This window comes from Thalassophryne amazonica, chromosome 10 (genome assembly GCF_902500255.1).
Source record: "Thalassophryne amazonica chromosome 10, fThaAma1.1, whole genome shotgun sequence".
NCBI classification, from domain to species: Eukaryota; Metazoa; Chordata; class Actinopteri; order Batrachoidiformes; family Batrachoididae; genus Thalassophryne; species Thalassophryne amazonica.
In genome coordinates this window covers 29,258,469-29,281,883 of record NC_047112.1, presented here as the reverse complement: position 1 = coordinate 29,281,883, position 23,415 = coordinate 29,258,469, and the positions used below count along the sequence as shown (strand labels likewise).

Below are 23,415 nucleotides of genomic sequence, written 5' to 3'. Positions count from 1 at the left end.
TTTGCCAATTATCTATGAAGCCCAGTTCTGGCAGAACTAACGCTGTGCTATGCATCTTATTGAATCAGCTGAATGAACACAGCCGCGCACCCTAATCCTAAGAAACTGCCTCACATTAACATGTCCGCGAACCAATACAGTGCAGGCTTCACCGTTAAAAGCTCGTCTTGCTTACCTCATTCTGTTTGCAGTTACCAACCGACGCTCCCTCCACCTCCCCACAACCACCAGTTGGTCCCTGCCTGCCACGGGGGATGGGCTCCGCCCCTGCCTCTTTCATTGGCAAATCGAGGGACACTGTACTCATCCCACTGCTGCGATGGAGGTCAAGACCAAGACGAACATTGTACTTTATAGCAAGTTGTGTACAACTCCTTTTCGTTAAACAGCTGGTAAAATGAATTTTGGTAAAGGTCAAGGAAATTTTTTTTTTTTTTTTCCAACCCAAATTGGACCAAATGTGGCACACACTTCAGTGGATTCCAGAATTGCTGAGGCAGGTCAGCTAGAGGTCAATCGTCAGATGACTGTAACCCTTACTGTCTTCATGCCTATAGGTACTGTTATGTAGTATCATTTAACACACTTTAAATTCATTATGATACATGTTGTGATACATACTGCATGTGTAAGCAATCGCACTGACACAAACACAGTCATGCAGACCGTGTACTCTGAGGCACACTTCTTCTGCTCTGGCTGTCAGCAGCATACCACGGTGACAGGCAGTGAGATTATTCCTGGCCATTGACTTGCGGTCTCGGCTCTGCGAGGTTTGATTTCATAGTGGACACATGAGATGGATACAGGAGACGGTTCATGGCTGGGGCAAGGAGGAACTCCATACAGCGGGGCTTCATATCTCTGTCTCACCCGGGCATTCTCCCCGACACAGCTTTCAGCCCCTCTGTTGTCTCTGACTGCTCAGCCTGCCTCATCACGATTGGTGCATTCCAGCTGGGCACAGTACCTGGGTGGTCACCCCCGTCTGCTTTGAGTGGAGGAAGGAAAAAGCAGGAAAATGCATGCTTTTGAGCATGAGGAGTACAATGTAAGCCTTGATGATGTGACGCTTACCTGCATGTGACCTCGATCAGAGTCCGTTTTTGAAATCTGAAAATCAACCCAGCAGTCAGTGGGAGAAGATCACTGAGCTGATTCCTCCACTGGACTGAGGATTTACTCGCCTGACTATAACCCTGATACAAACAATTTACAATTACTCCAATTTTAAAGTTACTTTTTTTAAATAAGGACAGATCACAGATGCAATCTGCATGTATCCCCTTGGAAAGTAGAATATTTGTGGAGGTACTGTAATTTATGGAATAGTCTGGATGTGAAACTCAGGCAAGGTGAAACCAAACATGAACTCAAGACGCTGGTACTTAGTGGGTTTTGTTTTTAATCATCTCACTGATGTCATGATGAGAAAAATTGCAGAAAAATCGAGAAAAAATGAGAATATAATCATATTGCATACAATATGATTATATTCTATTATCTATCAGATAGTTATGGATGTTTGGCTGTTACTTATTTATTATTTTCTGTGTTGATATTTCAATCTGTTTCTATGTGGAATTTCTAGGTGAAGGGACATTTTAAATGGTTAAGGATTGTTCTTTGAGTTATGTGGGTATACTTTTTATTTCATTTATTTTTTGGATTTGGGTGAGTGGGAAGGGGTGCATTTTATTATTGCCCTTTGGCTGGTTGTTAGCCCACCTCCAAACAAGATATATACTCAACAAAAATATAAATGCAACACTTTTGGTTTTGCTCCCATTTTGTATGAGATGAACTCAAACATCTAAAACGTTTTGCACATACACAATATCACCATTTCCCTCAAATATTGTTCACAAACCAGTCGAAATCTGTGATAGTGAGCACTTCTCCTTTGCTGAGATAATCCATCCCACCTCACAGGTGTGCCATATCAAGATGCTGATTAGACACCATGATTAGTGCACAGGTGTGCCTTAGACTGCCCACAATAAAAGGCCACTCTGAAAGGTGCAGTTTTATCACACACCACAATGCCACAGATGTTGCAAGATTTGAGGGAGCGTGCAATTGGCATGCTGACAGCAGGAATGTCAACCAGAGCTGTTGCTCGTGTATTGAATGTTCATTTCTCTACCATAAGCCGTCTCCAAAGGCGTTTCAGAGAATTTGGCTGTACATCCAACCAGCCTCACAACTGCAGACCACGTGTAACCACACCAGCCCAGGACCTCCACATCCAGCATGTTCACCTCCAAGATCGTCTGAGACCAGCCACTCGGACAGCTGCTGGAACAATCGGTTTGCATAACCAAAGAATTTCTGCACAAACTGTCAGAAACTGTCTCAGGGAAGCTCATCTGCATGCTCGTCGTCCTCATTGGGGTCTCGACCTGACTCCAGTTCGTCGTCGTAAACCGACTTGAGTGGGGCAAATGCTCACATTCGCTGGCATTTGGCATGTTGGAGAGGTGTTCTCTTCACGGATGATGCGAAGGAGATGTGTTGCACTGCATGAGGCAAATGGTGGTCACACCAGATACTGACTGGTATCCCCCCCCCAATAAAACAAAACTGCACCTTTCAGAGTGGCCTTTTATTGTGGGCAGTCTAAGGCACACCTGTGCACTAATCATGGTGTCTAATCAGCATCTTGATATGGCACACCTGTGAGGTGGGATGGATTATCTCAGCAAAGGAGAAGTGCTCACTATCACAGATTTCGACTGGTTTGTGAACAATATTTGAGGGAAATGGTGATATTGTGTATGTGGAAAAAGTTTTAGATCTTTGAGTTCATCTCATACAAAATGGGAGCAAAACCAAAAGTGTTGCGTTTATATTTTTGTTGAGTATAACTGAAAATTGCAGTCTGCCTGTCCTAACTGTCCTTCTGGACATTTGCTACTACCAAACCAGTGTTTTTCAAACTTTTTCAGACCAAGGACCACTTAAACAAATAAGTAAATATTAATCTTGGCAGACCACATAACTCCACAAATATCCAAAAACAACAGGTCCTGCTTACCACTCCAACAGTACATTACAACAGTATATTTCTATTAGACTTGAGTCATTTTTAAACAGTCTGAGAAACACGTAAGTTAGAATAATACGAATTTAATTTAAGATATAATTTACCAATATACTCACAGACCACTAGGGGGCGATCACAGACCCCAGTGTGGTCCACAGACCACTCTTAGATTAAAAGGCTGCCCTTGACTTTACTAGCGAATACCTTAATATTTATGTCACTTTCTATTTATGTAAACTTCTAAGAAAGAGAAATCAGCAGGGTTGACATAATAAGATGTGGCTTCATAAGATTCCTTTTCAGATTTAATCCAAAATAAAAATAATGCAGTGCAATAAATCAGTAAAATTCCACATGTACAAGACCACTAACTGTTTGATGACCATTTATTGATCATTATTGAATCATTCAAGAAGAGTAGCATGCATGTGAGAATAAATTATAAATACACACCCAAACAACTATTTACATTAGTAGATGTTAGAATTTCAAAATCTACCATTCAAACAAGTGGAGGTCTGAACATTTCATGTGTGTGAGTCTTATTGTGCGTTGGACATATGTGAGCCTGTTTGTATACTATGACTATAAAAGCATACAAGGCAGTCATGTAATCATTTTATAGGGAAAACGTACATCCACCGTCTCATCCAGATGATTGATTTACAGCATGTTGCACCTTGTGCTCACAGAGAAGTGACGAGAGGAGGAAGTGATCCATTAACACAGTGAGAGAGATGCGTTCACTCTCAAGAGGTGAAGTATGAGTCCTGCATGGAGTAGAGGCGGTCAATGGGGGTGAGCAGAGAGGAATCACCTAGAGACGGGCAGTCATCAGTCTCTTGAACATCTCTGTCCAGTTCACCATACAGGCCCTTATAGCCTAGAAAACACACCACATCACTGAGGACGGCTCAGTTAGCTGTAATCTGAACATTTCAAATATATTCAGCACGTTTAGTCTGCACTGGTGTAAGAGTGGGGAAAAATAGGAGAAACATCTAGGATGACGTAACATGTTTTTAAAATCCTTCTATTTCTCTTCACAGTGTCAGTCAGTCAGATTTTCAGTCATTAAAGTTGAGGCCGTCCTTGGTGGTGTTTTGTCAGGGTGTTCTGACCACATTTGGTTTTGATTTCTATTGGGCAGCCAGTCTTCTCTGTGTAAGATCCCATCAGAGTGGGTCCTGGTTAGTACTTGGATGGGAGACCTCTTTGGAAGATCAGGGGCTGTGTTTCTCCAAGTAAGACTAGAGTTGCGTCAAGAAAGACATCCGGTGTAACAACTGTGCCAATATCAATGCAGATCTAACTGTATCCGTTGCAGCCACCCCATACAAACGGGAGCAGCCAAATGGACAACAACAACTGATTTCGATTGGATTGTTACTTTGAGCATTTTGAACAACTGATATTACTTCAATACAGAGCTGTGAAACGTCATCTGAATATCTACTGTACCAATTGGCATGAGGACTGGCCAAAACCCAGTATGGCAGTCATGTCTCCTCCTTAGGAACTCCCACAGTACCACCAGTCAGAAAAATCCTATTTTAACATCCACACATCAGCGGTTGTTAGTGAAAATACATTTTTTTTTAAATATTGTAGCACCACCTAGAGGTCAAATGACAACCAAATTATTTGTGCCTTCTCTCAGCTGGTTCTAGAGTCCAGGTACCATGCTTGGCTTGATACGTGAAAGCATTGTTGAGATATTACCTCACTTCCTGTTTGGCACCTACAGCGCAGCAGGGTTTTTGATTGACATGACGGTTGCTTTGCACCAGCCTTGAGGCTTCCCGTGTTTCACCAGACAATAAGTGTGATATAAATATAACACACATCAACTATTATGTACAAAAAGCACCATTTTGTGATTATTATAGTGCCCCCTATAGGTCAAAATTATAACCAAATCTGTTATACTTTCCCACAACTGAAAGTCCATTGACCAATTTGGTTATGTACATCAAATCATTGAGATATGACCTCACATCCTGATTGGTTCAGTGTGAAGGTCCCCAGTTCAAACCCCACCCCTGTCTGTTTCTATCCAAGTAATGTAGAGTTGGGTCAGGAAGGGCATCCAGCGTTAAAACCTGTGCCAATTCAACATGCAGATCCACATCAGTTCTACTATGGCAACCCCGAGTGGAAGACAAGGGAGCAGCTAAAGGGTCTTACTTTTATTACAAAAACAGACCTATATTATAATGCTCGGATTTCGTGTGTAAACTAAATTTCAGTAGTTTTGTGGAAATTTGAAAGAGGCTGCACAGCTTAAAATAATTACATTACAGGTTTTCAATTTGGTTTGTTCAATTTGAGGTATAATTTCTGTCTTCCAAACATGAACAGACCAGAAGGTAGGTTTTTAGAATTGGATGGGGTGCTCCTTTAAGTATTTCATAGTTCGATGCAAAACAGTGATCAACGCCAGTAACTCCATAGAGTCAAAGAAGAAAAAAAATTGCACCAACACAGACTCATTAAGGTAGATTTTTGCTGTCACAATCAAAATTCTTTTGCAATACTAACAAATGTATCACTATTTTCCCCCAAACCATACTAGTTAAAGGTGCTTTGTAGAGTACGGAAGCGTATTGTATTCACTTAATAGATTTATTTTTTGGTTTGTTTTTCGGAGTAATTTATTTTTTGTCTGTTTTTTTGGAATAATATTTCTGTTTTCTGATTCCTCTGTTTCTGAGTAATTTCTTTTTTATGGTTGCTTTTTATTTATTTTTTTCCCTGATTTTATGACTTTTTTTTTTTCTTCTGTTTTTTGGACCAATTTTTAATTTTTTTTTAGTTAGGGAGCATTTGAAGACCTTATTCACTGAGAGCTCGATTGTAAGAAACATACCATTGTTCAGTTTAGTCAAATTTTACTTTGATTTGGGTTTAAGACACTGGGAGATTGCCCTGTCTTTAAGTCACATAGATGGTATCATCATTAGTTTGTCGACTCTACACAGGCACCTGAGGACTTTGCGGCTGTTCAGAAGGAACGCCCATTCAGATTGCTAGATATAGCAGTTTTTTCTCTAGGATCAGTGGGACAGATACGGTTGCTCCATGGATACAGGATTGATGCATTGAAATGCATTCAGGCTGGCTATGTGGTGCCTCAAGAAATAATAATAATAAAAAACCTAAAAATAAAGTACTCAGAAAAACAAACCAAAAATAATCAGAAAAATAGAAATAATTATTCAGAAAAAACAGATAAAAAAAATAGATTACTCAGAAAACCACAAATGATTATTCCGAAAACAAACCAAAAATAAATTACTCAGAAAAACAGAAATAAGTATCCTGAAAAACAGACAAAAAAGAAATTACTCCAAAAAACACAAATAATTACTTCAAAACACAACCAAAAAATAATTTATCAAGTGAATGCAATACGCTTCCGTAGTAGAGCACCACTGTAACCATATAATCTTCATTTTTGCGTGGTGATTCAGAGGTCTTTACCGTAGGGGTGCATGTGGTCCCCCGGGCATCTGAGGTGGGGTCAGGCCCTGACTGAAGGGGTCCACTAACATAGTCCTGCTGCTTTAAGGTGGTGACCTCCATCTGTTGCTGCTGAATGAGGGAGTAGGACGACCCCAGGTGCTCCAGGTCAGAGGTGAAACTGCCACAGGAGGGCGCTGTGTGGCACAAGAATATACAGGAGATGATGTTCGGCTCTGAAGTGAGATTTTGTACTTTCACAATGACATCAATCTAATTTCTGAACTAGTGTATTCCAGTTAAAGGTCACGGCGGCAGCCTGGACAGGGCCGCCAGTTTCTATTAGGGCTGACACATATAGACAGACAAACTCCATTCACACCTAGGTCAACTGAAGGTTACCAACTGATCTAACCTGCACGTCTCTGGAAGTGGGCGGAAGATGGAGCACCTGCACGGAACCCACACAGAGAACATGCAGACTCCACTCAGAAAGCACCAGGTCAGAACCCGGCACCTTCACGCTGTGAGACACCATTAAGCTCCTGTGCTGCCAAATAACAACTTTTCAGTAAAAATTATATATGGGTTCTTCCTCTTCAGAGGGCTTTTTTGACAGGTGTGACTTACACAGCGGTTTGACGGCACCAATGCCCTATTCTGCTTGAACGCTTGGAGTTGTGTAAGGAAGGGCATCCAATTAATGCAGAATCGTACCAGATCAGCCGTGTTAGGACAAAAGCGCAAAAGCAAAGCTAGCAAAACAGGAGAAGGCAAAAGAAGTACTTAGGACCAATTATAAATAATTATACATGTTTGAAAATGGTGAGTCTCAAGTTTGGATTTAAAAGATTTAAGACCATCAGACTGCCTCGTGTCAACGAGCACCTCATTCTATAACACAGGAGCAAAGGCTCAAGCTAACTTCTTTATCAACTTCGTATCATATCGTAACGTATAAAACCCACGCGATATCAGATAAACGGTTGTGATTGGCCCTTTTTCAGCCAGTTCACGTCATCAATGGGAGTTGACAGACCAATCTACTGGAGCAAATAAAGTGTGAGCTCTCAGATTTTTCTGATTCCCACAATGAATGGATGGGATAAAACCAAACTAAATGTTCATTTGGTTCATCATTCCAACATATGAAATTTTACATTCCAGGTTTGTACTATTAAAAACACAGCGATATATCCTTAAAGCAATAGAAGATCTGACAACCAGGTGAAGGTAACTTAAGAATGGACAGCATGCATGAGGATTGTGTTTTTATGGCAGTAACTCCGGCGCCACATGACTCAGAGACAACAGTTTTTATTCAAAACACACCAAAAGCAGTATTCAGGCTGTGCAACATGCAGAGTCCCGCTCAGTGTGAATCAGCAAACACACCAGATACGTGTGTGTGTGACACCACAGAGCATCTTGACTTTCATTTTAGCACCATTTTAAAAAGTTTCAGCTTGGACACTGTGTGCATGAGACACGTGCATCCCCCTACGGTCACATTAGCTACAAGCGACAGAGGCAAAGCGGTGATGTAACATTCATTTTCAATCAGAGTGGCCATTTTACAGTAACAAGAGACAGCGGTAGCTATCCCGCCAGCTATCCAGGAAAAATTGATGAGAAGACTATTTGCAAATACTGAGTGATGAGACACAGTGATTTCCAATCCGAGTAAAAAGGCAGTGTGATGTCAGCTGGATTAATAAAATAAAATCGAGAGTTACATGACTAAAAACATAAAGCAAAAAAATAGAATAAAAAGACAACTAATTAAAAAAATTAATAAAACCACATTTGTAATAACATAAATCCGAGTTCATCAGCTGTAAAATGCTTCACATTAACATTATTTACATATAAAACAGAGAGGAGTTCCTCTATCTGGCCAACAACTGGAGTAGACTCTGCATACCTTTATAAAAACACCTTTATGTAATGATTATGGATAAAAGTGGTTGTGAATCTGTCTTGTATTTTTGTTGCACACACTCTGGCATATTTTACCTTTATCAGCTATATCAGGGCTCCCACAAGTTAAAGACTTAGAAGAAATAACTGGAATCTGGGAAATAATTTTTTAAAAGATGGTGTGACTGGAGTGAGATACGCCCTTTATGACATCTGGTCTTGGCATGCTAAACCTTTTTGAGAACCTCCATGTTTATGCAACAGCACATTAATTACAATCAGGTCTTCAGGTCAGTTTTTCAGTTTCTGAGTGCCAAAAAAAGAAAAGGAAAAAAACCCCCCACCAAAGTTGTATTCATATAACATGTTAGCAGTTAGCAACAGCTAAATGTTTTAGCAGTTCATAGTACGGTCGGACATCTGGGTCCCTGATGCATGCGCACATAGCAACGCTCATAGTAACCAGCGAGCCGCTGAAAACAAACCGCTGTCAGCTCATTTCCTTCTTGATGTCCATCGTGCTCGCATCGTTCGGCCACATTTTTTTCTACTTAATATACATTATATATACTCAAAGTGTGTTGTTTTTTTTTTGAACTCCCAAAGCGCCACTAAAGTCCAGACAGAAGGGATAAATGGCTGGCTGCTATCAGTCAACTAAGCAAGGTTGGTCATGGGAATACGCCGCCAGATTGCTAGGTGGCACTGTTTATGGTCAGAACTATGACGTATCTGATTGTCTTCAAACCTCTGACTTGTTCTTGATTAATGAAAACATTCTTGGCAAATGCTTTCGCTTTTGTCCATCTTGCGCTGGTCCAAGAATTTCATCTCTAGCAGCACAATATGAATGCCCCCGGCCGTCCCTCTTAATCATGGCCCCAGCTCCTAGCTGGGGTATTCAGCCGACCCGGCCTGCTTTGAACACACTAATTTTTTCAAGTAAATGCTTCGGACCCCACGGAACACTCAGCTAAGAGCATCAAGGGGGCGCCGAGAGGCAGGGCCTGGGACAGATGACAGCTTGCCTCGCGCCGGGCCGTCAGCTCGATCCCGAGATCCAACTACAAGCTCTTTAACTGCAACACCTTTGAACACCTATCAAGGCTCTCCACATACTCATAGGCCATTTGACATGACCAAATCGACAGGCCTTTGCGAATAAACAGCAGTAAAACACCTATATCAACAGTGGTTGTGACTGCACGTACAGTTTGTTTTCAGCAGTGATCCAAAATGGCGGTCGTAACTAAGCGGAAGTGACATTGGCCCAACCGTACCTATTCATTCTCGACTTCAGGGTCCCATGAGCATTTGTGCATGTGGAGGAGTTCCGATCCCATGGTGACATGGTGTTGCACGGACATTTGTTGTTTCGTAGTGGTTATCAGGAAATACAGACCTTGTGGTACAGGAATATCGTTGGCATGTGATTTGGGTGTGATTCAGCGTGAGATTTGATAAGATATTTTAAAAAAAAAATCTATATAAACATTAACTTATGTAACTTATGTTTCGATGCCTTCGGTGAACACATTTCATGCTGGTTTGCATTTTGTTTGCCTCATGCATGATGAGTGGTGACGCCATTTTGTATTTACAACCAGCGAGCTGGACCGGAACTCTTCCAGGTGCACAGGGACGACGGGAAAGACTCTAATCTGTAATCAAGCTAATTTTAGGTTAACTGTGCCCACCACTGAATAAAGTAAGTAAAACATATTAGAAAACTGGGGTGGAATTTGGGGAATACAAGCGTTTGTGGATAAGATGATACCTGTGTGATGTGACGTGTGCTCTTGCTGCTTCCGGTGTGTGCTGCTTTTCTTGTTGCTGCTGCTGCTGCTGCTGCTGCTGCCTCCTGGCCAGTTTCTTCATCTGCAAACAGGCAATCGCGGATTTAAAGCTAATAAAGGTCTACTGCAAAATTCAGCCCACAGCGCCTCTCGCACGCAGGCGTCAAACCATGTTCACTAATTGCAATATATTAACAATGCGGTAAAAGAACAGGTTTCACTGGAGAAGACAAAACCCCACGTGTGCTCACTTTGTGAGGAATATGAGGTTTAATCTACAGTCATCTAGCAATGAGATGTCATCAGTTTCCTGTATGAAGAGATAACTGTGCTGATTTCAACTCTGGCACACAAACACTGTGCAGAAAGAGTGCTTTATTAGTGTGCATATGACCGTGTGTGTGTGTTATTACTTTGGCTCTTTGGTTCTGGAACCAGACTTGCACTACCCGGATACTCAGACCAGTTTCTGCTGCCAAGGTCTCCCTTACCTTGGATTAAGATTCAAGAAAAGAGAAAGAAGGAGAGACAGGGTGAGAGTGACAGAGGTCAGTTGAAGCCACGTCAAAGAAGTTGTTTGTTTTATGAAATGTTACTTTAAAAAAATGACTTGTGCTTGGGAAGTCAAATACTGTAAGAGATCAGTAAAGTTGTCTAGACTAACAGACAACTACCTTAGGGCCCTATTTTGACAAACTATTTGGACAGTTGGAAGTACATGGCCAAAATGCATCTGTGGCATGTCCAACTTCACTTTGCTATTTACACAGCGCATAATCACAGTGCAAAGTAGAGCTCAGGACTTACTTCATATGTGGCACATTGGGGTGACTGGTGTTAAAAGTATAGGGCCAGTAAGCTTTTTAACATGTAACGCATAAAAAGGATTTTCTTTGCCACCACTACAATTTTATTTATTAGCCTAATATGACATTACCACTTTGCATGTGGGAGGAAGCCGGAGCACCCGAAGGGAACCCTCACAAACACAGGAATAACATGCAAACTCCACACAGAAAGGCCACAAATGGGAATCGAACCCATGACCTTGTTGCCTGTGAGGTAACAGTGCTAACCACTAAGCCACTGTGTTGCCGTAGCATCACCAATAGAATCAAAATGTGAGTTGTCTACAAAAAATTATTCAAAAGTTCCCCTGAAGGGTAAATATTCAAAAGAACAGACGACTTTGAACAACTTACAGCAGCGACAGTTAAGACCACTACGTCTACAACAGTGACGTCATAGATCACGTGGGGGCTTCCCCAGATCTTTGCAAGGCATTCTGGGGAGGACACGGTCACAGCCAATCAGAGAGGCAGCTAATCCAACATGGTGAAAAACACTCTGAATCCGCTGCGTTTCTGTGTAACTCTAACATGTTTCTCATATCTTATGTAAAAGCTAGCGAAAATAAACACTTCTAAAAATGCTGTTTTTGTAACCTAAAAACACCTATTGTAATCTTATTTAACCAGGTTAGTCCTGTTGAGATCAAAACCTTTTTTACAAGGGAGACCTGGACAATTATAACATGCATGCATTTAAATGTGGGAGGAAACATGTAACTCCACACAGAAAGGCCACAGGTGGGAATTGAACCCATGACCTTCTTCCTGTGAGGTAACAGTGCTAACCACTAAGCCACCATGCTGCCCAACACCTGAAGTGATTTACAAGACACCTCACGGACATCAGGAAGTTACCTTTTGACCACAGCTGATGCGTGCACGCTCATGCTTGCGCGCATACAAGCCCTCCTTCATTAAAAAGAAAAGGTAATATTTGTTATGAAGTTTGCCCCAAATAATATGTTCTCTTGATTAAATGAGCTGTAATTTTACAAGATGTTTAAAAAATAACCTGACATTATAATGCTCAGATTTCAGGAGAAACTAAATTTTGTCAGTTGAGTGAATTTAGGTGGTCCTATACCTTTTAAGATTTGGTTCTTTTGATTGATTTGAACTGAACATTTTGTTTCTGAATTAATCATGTGTGCGTTGGGCATGACATGAGTTAAAGCAGTCAGATCTGTCATTTGTCATCTGTCATTACCTTTAGAAGCTGAGAGTTGTAACTTGTTGCATTATTAGATGACAGGTTCAAATGTGCGGTTTTCTAGCAAGGAATGGATCTATGCGTAACGCATCAAGTGCACTGGAGCAGCATCTACCCCAGCTACATGAGGTGAATGTTTTTTTTTAATTTTGAATATTGAACAAACAAACACAGGGATTAAAACACCATGCAAAATCTGATTCAGTAATACGAGAAGAACAGAAACTTAATGCTTTACCTTTCTGCATGGTTTGGAGGAGACCTCAAATGATGCTTTAAAGGTGCGTCGTTGTTGAGTTGTCAAAATAGTGCGCGGCCTTTTGGGACGTTTGCTTTCCAGCTCTTCTGATCGAATCTTCCTGCCTGCTGCCCGCTCAGGTTCCTCTTCTCCTCCTCCTCATCACTTTTACCTAAGCGGATGCAACATTTGAAACACAAATGAAATTAATTGGGTACGGAAAACACCAAAGTGTATTAGTACTACGTATACTGAATAGTTTAAGGGGAAAACACCAAATAGACTATTAGTTTTAACAAGCAGTCTCAAGTGTGTGTGTGTGTGGGACAGTGAGTGTAAAGGATGACCACGTTGATCTGCTTCAGTGGAACTTTCAAGGCAACACTGGTTGAAGTTTACCTGCTGCTGTATTTAAGCCCCCGGTCACATGGCACTAACGAAGGACACCAAAGCCAAAACAAAACAAGAAATCTTGGACTTACGTTGACCTCGTTTAACCGTCGTCCAGCTTCGTTCCTGTAGCTGGTACTTCGTCAGAATTTTCAAATGATGAAAAATGTGACAAATCCTGACCTCAATTCATTCGTATTCTGTTTTGCTTTCTGTCTTGATGGTTCTCTCATCGTTGTATAGTTCCCGTACATCAGCATTCCGTCTTGACTGTCGTCCAACCTCGCACCAACCTCCCAGGTCCGACATCTTGCCAAACGTTGATGATATCTGAACGGATCAATAACTAAAGATCCGACGAGCTGAACGTGACTCATCATGTGTGGGACAAAAAGCAACGTTTCATACAGAAAGAATAGCGGCAAGAACGTTTTAACTGCTTCACGTATGTTGCAAGACAATCAGATCTTGCACCTGCAGGTGCTGTGCAGAGTACAGGGTGGCTGCAGAAATTGATCACAGGCTGGTGCACGGTCAGATACCCGCTGTCAAGTCATGTCATCATGAATGTTTCGTTTGATATTGTTAAGCGTCAGGCGCTGTTCGCTCGTTTTTATTGTTAGTTTCAGTTGTGTTTTGTTCTTTAAGCGTCTGGACTCGCAGGCATTTTTGGTGATAGGAGAAGTGCAGGCTTATTCATCCAATTTTTTCTCCGACGATTTGTGACTTTTTTGTCCTTCGTCCAGCTATCGCTGTGTGCCATATGACCGGGCCCTTGTAGTTATATCATTACCAACAGCGTTTTTCAGTTTGTAGACTGAATCAATGAAGTTTGGTCCGAATAGGATAAAAGAAAAGAATGCATGTTATAGCAGGTGGGCCTTGGCAGAGGCATGCACACTCTGATTGCTCTCAAATTTTTTTGGAACTACATCTCACTGATGATTTTTTCTCAGATTTCCATAGGCTGGTCGAGTCTGAATTCTGATTCCATTTGTATGGCTTTTTATGAAGAGGCTCTGTCTGCTGGCATTGATGAACCGTGTCATTTTTGTGATTCAAGTACACCAACACTAAGACTCGATGGTGCCTTATCAATGTAACACAGTGACTAATCAATGTAATGCAGGAACATATATAGAGACCTTCAAGTCCAGACTCAAGACACATTATTTCCATCTTGCATGGCTAGCATACTGGCATAGTATGTATGCTTCCTATCCTTTTAAATTCATTCTATTAATAAACGGAGTGGGTCTCGGCCTCAACATTATCTAAATTCTGAGTCTGTTAGTGAAGCTTAGGGTTAGCGGCCGCCGATCACTTTAGTATTTTCCCCTGCTTTGCTGTTGCTTAATGATGAATTTTACCTTAGGTGTAGTTTTTCTAGCCGACTGATTTTGCTTTTTTCCTCTCTGTCCAAGGTGCGGATGACATCATGACATCATGTGCTGGATTTGACGACTGCATAATTTCTGAAACGGTGTGTGACTGGATGCCTGCATGGACTTCTCATCAAATTCATCTTTTGCTGTCATTTTCTGTTTTGTAAAACTTCGCAAAATCTTATAACTGTTAGAATCGCCTCAGCAGTGGGTCACCCCTTTGAGTCGGGTCTGCTTGAGGTTTCTTCCTAAATATCACCAGGAGGAGTTTTTTTGTTACCACTGTCACCTGTGTGCTTGCTCTAGGGGTTGGTAAGGTTAGACCTTACTTGTGTGAAGCACCTTGAGGCAACTTTGTTGTGATTTAGCACTATGTAAATTAAATAAATTGAAACATATTGCAAATAACTGCAAAACACAGCACACACATTATGGTGTGTGTGGTCTCTATTTTTAGCATTGGAGGAGAAGAAGGAGCTGCACAGGTTGTCCCATCAGGGGCAGATGTAGAGCTCTGTTGTGAATGAGAATGTGTAAGGTGGACACAGTTAATCAGCACTCAAAATGCTACTGTGTGTGCATAATATGAAATTATTTCCCATGCTTGATTGTTTCATGCACACACAATAAGCAGCTTTGCTGTGCCACGCTGAGATAGAAGACAACACCCTAAGTGATATTACGGTGTTTATGTGGATAATAATAAACAAATACATTTAGTGAATGCAGATTAGATTTTGTTTGCTCAGAGAGAAAGGTGCGAGCGAGCCACTATCTCACCGTTTGTTGTGTGCATGCAATAAGATGTTGGGTGCAATTGTTTTTGGGGTGCTTTTTCCATTCTTTCAATTGCACTGTCTACATCTTTATGTACACACCTTGGTGTGTAGCTTTTTTTTTTTTTTTAGCTGCTCTTATTTGTAGTTTCAACAATCTAATTGAGCATCTCAACTGCACACATTCTTTAAGTCCAATGGACGTTGGCCACAGGTGATTGCATCATTATGCTTTTTTGTTTCTTCCTGACTGCTCCTGATTTGCTCGGTAGTAAATTTTTATTTGTGCGCACAACTGAACACAGAAAATTTTGCAGAGTAAAATTTACTCTGTTGGGATAACATTTGGTCCCAGTCCAAATACAGTTAAATGTACTCTATCACAGTGCTAAATCAACTCTATCACACTGTAAAATAAACTCTTATTGGAGTAGAAACATTTGATTTGACAAGACGGTAGAGCTGATTTCACTCTATAATAGTGTATTTTACTCTATTTAGACTGGAACCAAATGTTATCCTGGCACAGTATATTTTACTCAGCAAAATTTACTGTGTATACATGTAATGCACATTACTATGTAATACGGGAAATATGGACAGCAGATGTTTTGTGAATAGTATGTTCATATTGGTGTTGCATGTTTTTGTGCATGCATGTGGCACTTGCATGTTACAACACAATATGTGTTTTGCATATCGTCAAAAATCAACCCAAAATGAAATGGGCCATCCACATCTTTTTATTGGGATTTTTACTGTCAGCTGAACATCTGGTCACTTTCATGCATTGAACACTTTCACATACCAGCACCTGGCAACTACACTTGAATAAATAAGAGAGCTGCCCAGGTTTATCCGGGTTTGGATGAGTGTGACCATGAAAGTTTGAGATTTCGAACAGAGCCATCCGCTGTAGTCACCAACTCTGCTTGCTCTTCAAATGGAAAGCTGTGGCGTGGACACTGGATGTCAAATAGCATCACTTTGTGTCAGTGATGTCCATGTTTACCTGATTTCTGAGCGCTGCACGGGTTACAATGCACCCAGATATGGAAGCATGGCTGACTGCAAAGCTTGGCATAAAGAGGCAATAATAATAATAATAATGATGCATCCCCTACATTGGTTCGTAGGTGATATATGTGATATGGGTAACTGTGGTAAAACATGCATTTGTGTCATACGTATCATGACAATGTCTGTCCAGTTTCAGTTGTAGGCAATCGATGAGCTTTGTGCACAAAAAACATGCAACACCAATAAGAAACGATAACATTTTTGGAAAAGCGAGACAAACAAATTAAGGCCTTTTCCCCCCACAGCATCCATCCAGGCTGACATGTGAAGCCTGTACCTGTGTCAGAAGAAGCTGGGCTGCTGAGGCAGCGGTGGTAGTCCTCTCTGGCACACAGTAACTGTCCCTGCCTGAGGACGCAGAGGTCTCCAGTCCGCAGACGGCACGAGCAAACGCTGCAGGTGAAGCAGCGCAGGTGGAACACAGTGGCTCCCACACGCATCACCAGCTCTGCAGGAGAGATGGCCTCCGCACAGCTCCCACAATGCACTGCAAACAAACTGGAAAGCAACAGGGAGGACAGGGATGTGTGGTGGTGAACCAAAAAAACTCAGTTTAAACTGTAAGAGCTCAAGAGTTATGTTTGCAGCTTCATATTTCAGGAATCCAAAAGAAAAAAAAGAACAGGGTTTAGTTTGCGAATGTTGGCGAGTGGAGCTGTCACTCCAAACAGCTGCCAGCTTCTCCCCACATCCTGACTTTCCCCTTCCTCCTTGTCAGGCACATACCCTCAGCTTGGCCAGTGTGCATCTTAGTGCCCGGCAACCAGGAATAGTGGGCTTAGCCTCAGAGACTGTTGCCATGCTCCGGCTGCCGTGTCCGAGGCTGCGCTCCTGGGGAGGCAGAAGAAAAGCTCTCGGCAGGCCGTGGCTCCAGGCAGAAGGGGAAAAATCAGGTCTCCTGGTGGGAGAGCCTGAGCCGAGGTCTCAGGAATTATCAGGAGAATTATCCGTAAGTCTGCTTAACCAGAGCAGGACAAAGACAGAGTCAGCCATCAAGCAGCAGGACTATTGTCCGCTGGCTGGCACCGCAGCATTTTGGGTCTGTCACGCAGGATGATGCGTCATCATGGAGGTGGCGTTTGTCTGCAGACCTGACTGGGTCACCAGAGCGGTCAGCAGAGAGCCATGAGAAAGTGATAGCTTTCACCCCACTCTTCTAATTTTGTATGAAGATACTGGAGAGCCGAGCTCACTGAATGAGTCTCCGAATGCTTTTCTCAGTCACAGCCGCTGGGCAAAACTCAAAGCATCACACATTCCTGTCACATAAACAAACAGGAGTCATTTAAAGATGAGTGACGCTGTGGTTCCTACAGTTATTGTACTCATGCATCAAATGTGACAAGCAATCGAACAAAACAATGTGTCTTTCAGGAATACGACTACTAATTTTATTTCTATAGAACTTTAACACCATCCAAACTGCCGCAGTAAATGAAACTTAAAAAAAAGTACAAAAAAAAAAAAGAAAGAAACAAAACGTAAAACCATTAAGACACTCCACAGATGTGGAGAAAGTTTATAATAGAAATAATCTTTCAAATTGTTTGTTATTATGTGGCTTCCAGCTGAACTCTAAAGCCTTTATTATTTTATCCAAACAATGTTGTCATACAAAATTATCTGTATGTGGCATTAAGTTAAAAATATGAAAAATGAAAAAAAAATCAGTTGAAGGAAAACAATGAATAAGTAATTCACACAAACTTTAACATGAAATAAATGACTGACTTTTTTTAAATGTAGTTTTCTGCAAAAATGTTAGTCTTGATTTAATAATTGAATGTATAAATATTGCATATACATATTCCATATTTTAGAAAGGAAATATTTAGAATAATGTAACAATAATAATAAAGTCAAAAAATTGTTCTGGCCTTAAAGGAAAAAGTGATCTAGTAAATACATTCATATCAACTATAACATAAATTAAGTGCAATTTGACTTTGAAGAAAAGTGTTGAGCACACATTTTGGCCTTAATTTAATAATTAAATGCATACATATTGCATATAAATATCCCATCTTTTAGAGTATTTATTTATATCATTAAATCATTTAAAATAAATCATTTCAAGTATTAAAAACTACACAAAATACACAAATGTAAATATCAAAGAAACTGAATAAAGCAAATATGCTGGAAAAATGATAAAAAGCTTCTATATGTGATGGTAAGAAAGCTCACCAATAAATACAACAAAAACAAAACATTTTATGTGACAATGTAGTAGTAGTAGTAATAGAGTCAAAATGGTTCTGGCCTTAAAGAAAAAGCAATCCAATAAATACATTCATACCAACTACAACATAAATTATGTGGAATTTGACTTTGAAGAAAAGTGTTCAGCAAAAAGTTAGCATTGATTTAATAATTAAATACATATTTATTAAATATTATTTAGAAATAAATATGCTGCAAAATAATGAAAAGTTTCTAAATACTAAATAAGTTACACTAAAGAATTCCAAGTATTAAATACCACACAGAAACAAACAAAATATAAATATTGAAGAAAATGTATAAAGCAAATATGGGAAAAAAAGTTTATTATCAGTATTATAATGTATTCTCAGCATTAGAAGCAACACAAATTGAACATCTTGTGTAACAAAAAATTTAACTTTAAAACTGAATTTGTTTAGGTGAACAACAACAACTTCTATACATATATACTATTTATCTTTCAAAGTACCCAAGGATGCTGAATACAAAAGGGTTAAACATAACAGGTAATATTTCAAGTGCATTGTTTATACAAGAAAATTATGATGTATGTTTGAACTTTCTTTTATAAAATAGAAAGCTCTCTGGATCATTTAATTGATTTATTTTAAATAATGTATGGAAATTTCAAAGTTGGTATTTTGTTAAGATACTGATGGAAAACACACACACAACGTGATACCCACATTTACCCTGAACCAATATCATGCCTAAGACTTCTGCACAGTCCGATGTATCACACAACACAAAAGCTCAAAAGTTCAAAGGGAACATAAAGGCTCAGACATCCATGTCAGAAAGTCTTGTGCAGCAGCATCTTAAAGCCAAACATTACTCAGACCTCTGTTGCCACAGGGTTGCTAAGGAAGTGGCAAAGTCTGTTCTGAGAAGCTCAGGAGGGTCAGTCGGGCTGCTTGACCCATCCAAGCCATCTGCCCTCGGCCTCAGTGGTATGTTTAATATGGCCGGCGTAGTGTCTGTGGCATTCCTTTGCAACAAAAGATGCTCCAAAGAAATATGTCAGAGTGTAGCCGAGCAAATACCCATTTCTATCATACCCCTCCCATTCTACTCTACAAACCCTAGGAACTACAAGTAAGCCTGCAGTCTGAGAGTGAAGCGCTCTATTGGGTGATATGGTACTATGAGGTCGCTAAGATAAGATGGGACCTGATTATTCAAAACCTTATAATAAGAAGAATTTTAAATTCTATTCTAGAATTACAGGAAGCCAATGAAGAGAGGCCAATATGGGTGAGATATGCTCTCTCCTTCTAGTCCCCATTAGTACTCTAGCTGCAGCATTTGAATTAACTGAAGGCTTTTCAGGGAACTTTTAGGACAACCTGATAATAATGAATTACAATAGTCCAGCCTAGAGGAAATAAATGCATGAATTAGTTTTTCAGCATCACTCTCTGAGACAAGACCTTTCTAATTTTAGAGATTTGCGTAAATGCAAAAAAGCAGTCCTACATATTTGTTTAATATGCGCTTTGAATGACATATCCTGATCAAAAATGACTCCAAGATTTCTCACAGTATTACTAGAGGTCAGGGTAATGCCATCCAGAGTAAGGATCTGGTTAGACACCATGTTTCTAAGATTTGTGGGGCCAAGTACAATAACTTCAGTTTTATCTGAGTTTAAAAGCAGGAAATTAGAGGTCATCCATGTCTTTATGTCTGTAAGACAATCCTGCAGTTTAGCTAATTGGTGTGTGTCCTCTGGCTTCATGGATAGATAAAGCTGGGTATCATCTGCGTAACAATGAAAATTTAAGCAATGCCGTCTAATAATACTGCCTAAGGGAAGCATGTATAAAGTGAATAAAATTGGTCCTAGCACAGAACCTTGTGGAACTCCATAATTAACCTTAGTCTGTGAAGAATTCCCCATTTACATGAACAAATTGTAATCTATTAGATAAATATGATTCAAACCACCGCAGTGCCTTTAATACCTATGGCATGCTCTAATCTCTGTAATAAAATTGTATGGTCAACAGTATCAAAAGCAGCACTGAGGTCTAACAGAACAAGCACAGAGATGAGTCCACTGTCTGAGGCCATAAGAAGATCATTTGTAACCTTCACTAATGCTGTTTCTGTACTAGATGAATTCTAAACCTGACTGAAACTCTTCAAATAGACCATTCCTCTGCAGATGATCAGTTAGCTTTTTACAACTACCCTTTCAAGAATTTTTGAGAGAAAAGGAAGGTTGGAGATTGGTCTATAATTAGCTAAGATAGCTGGATCAAGTGATGGCTTTTTAAGTAATGGTTTAATTACTGCCACCTTAAAAGCCTGTGGTACATAGCCAACTAATAAAGATAGATTGATCATATTTAAGATCGAAGCATTAAATAATGGTAGGGCTTCCTTGAGCAGCCTGGCAGGAATGGGGTCTAATAGACATGTTGATGGTTTGGATGAAGTAACTAATGAAAATAACTCAGACAGAACAATCTGAGAGAAAGAGTCTAACCAAATACCGGCATCACTGAAAGCAGCCAAGATAACGATACGTCTTTGGGATGGTTATGAGTAATTTCTTTCTCTAATAGTTAAAATTTTATTAGCAAAGAAAGTCATGAAGTCATTACTAGTTAAAGTTAAAGGAATACTCGGCTCAATAGAGCTCTGACTCTTTGTCAGCCTGGCTACAGTGCTGAAAAGAAACCTGGGGTTGTTCTTATTTTCTTCAATTAGTGATGAGTAGTAAGATGTCCTAGCTTTACGGAGGGCTTTTTTATAGAGCAACAGACTCTTTTTCCAGACTAAGTGAAGATCTTCTAAATTAGTGAGACGCCATTTCCTCTCCAACTTACGGGTTATCTGCTTTAAGCTGCGAGTTTGTGAGTTATACCACGGAGTCAGGCACTTCTGATTTAAAGCTCTCTTTTTCAGAGGAGCTACAGCATCCAAAGTTGTCTTCAATGAGGATGTAAAACTATTGATGAGATACTCTATCTCACTTACAGAGTTTAGGTAGCTACTCTGCACTGTGTTATATGGCATTAGAGAACATAAAGAAGGAATCATATCCTTAAACCTAGTTACAGCACTTTCTGAAAGACTTCTAGTGTAATGAAACTTATTCCCCACTGCTGGGTAGTCCATCAGAGTAAATGTAAATGTTTTAAGAAATGATCAGACAGAAGGGAGTTTTCAGGGAATACTGTTAAGTCTTCAATTTCCATACCATAAGTCAGAACAAGATCTAAGATATGATTAAAGTGGTGGGTGGACTCATTTACATTTTGAGCAAAGCCAATTGAGTCTAATAATAGATTAAATGCAGTGTTGAGGCTGTCATTCTCAGCATCTGTGTGGATGTTAAAATCGCCCACTATAATTATCTTATCTGAGCTAAGCACTAAGTCAGACAAAAGGTCTGAAAATTCACAGAGAAACTCACAGTAACGACCAGGTGGACGATAGATAATAACAAATAAAACTGGTTTTTGGGACTTCCAATTTGGATGGACAAGACTAAGAGTCAAGCTTTCAAATGAATTAAAGCTCTGTCTGAGTTTTTGATTAATTAATAAGCTGGAATGGAAGATTGCTGCTAATCCTCCGTCTCGGCCCGTGCTACGAGCGTTCTGGCAGTTAGTGTGACTCGGGGGTGTTGACTCATTTAAACTAACATATTCATCCTGCTGTAACCAGGTTTCTGTAAGGCAGAATAAGTCAATATGTTGATCAATTATTATATCATTTACTAACAGGGACTTAGAAGAGAGACCTAATGTTTAATAGACCACATTTAACTGTTTTAGTCTGTGGTGCAGTTGAAGGTGCTTTATTATTTTTTCTTTTGAATTTTTATGCTTAAATAGATTTTTGCTGGTTATTGGTGGTCTGGGAGCAGGCACCGTCTCTACGGGGATGGGGTAATGAGGGGATGGCAGGGGGAGAGAAGCTGCAGAGAGGTGGTAAGACTACAACTCTGCTTCCTGGTCCCAACCCTGGATAGTCATGGTTTGGAGGATTTAAGAAAATTGGCCAGATTTCTAGAAATGAGAGCTGCTCCATCCAAAGTGGGATGGATGCCGTCTCTCCTAACAAGACCAGGTTTTCCCCAGAAGCTTTGCCAATTATCTATGAAGCCCAGTTCTGGCAGAACTAACGCTGTGCTATGCATCTTATTGAATCAGCTGAATGAACACAGCCGCCGCCACCCTAATCCTAAGAAACTGCCTCACATTAACATGTCCGCGAACCAATACAGTGCAGGCTTCACCGTTAAAAGCTCGTCTTGCTTACCTCATTCTGTTTGCAGTTACCAACCGACGCTCCCTCCACCTCCCACAACCACCAGTTGGTCCCTGCCTGCCACGGGGGATGGGCTCCGCCCCTGCCTCTTTCATTGGCAAATCGAGGGACACTGTACTCATCCCACTGCTGCGATGGAGGTCAAGACCAAGACGAACATTGTACTTTATAGCAAGTTGTGTACAACTCCTTTTCGTTAAACAGCTGGTAAAATGAATTTTGGTAAAGGTCAAGGAAATTTTTTTTTTTTTTTCCAACCCAAATTGGACCAAATGTGGCACACACTTCAGTGGATTCCAGAATTGCTGAGGCAGGTCAGCTAGAGGTCAATCGTCAGATGACTGTAACCCTTACTGTCTTCATGCCTATAGGTACTGTTATGTAGTATCATTTAACACACTTTAAATTCATTATGATACATGTTGTGATACATACTGCATGTGTAAGCAATCGCACTGACACAAACACAGTCATGCAGACCGTGTACTCTGAGGCACACTTCTTCTGCTCTGGCTGTCAGCAGCATACCACGGTGACAGGCAGTGAGATTATTCCTGGCCATTGACTTGCGGTCTCGGCTCTGCGAGGTTTGATTTCATAGTGGGACACATGAGATGGATACAGGAGACGGTTCATGGCTGGCAAGGAGGAACTCCATACAGCGGGGCTTCATATCTCTGTCTCACCCGGGCATTCTCCCCGACACAGCTTTCAGCCCCTCTGTTGTCTCTGACTGCTCAGCCTGCCTCAT

The 23,415-nt window shown here is 40.6% G+C and overlaps 1 pseudogene; it reads right to left on the bottom strand.

Annotated features, from left to right (window-relative positions):
- Positions 1-3,795: 3,795 nt before the first annotated feature.
- Positions 3,796-23,415, bottom strand: LOC117518075 (annotated as a pseudogene).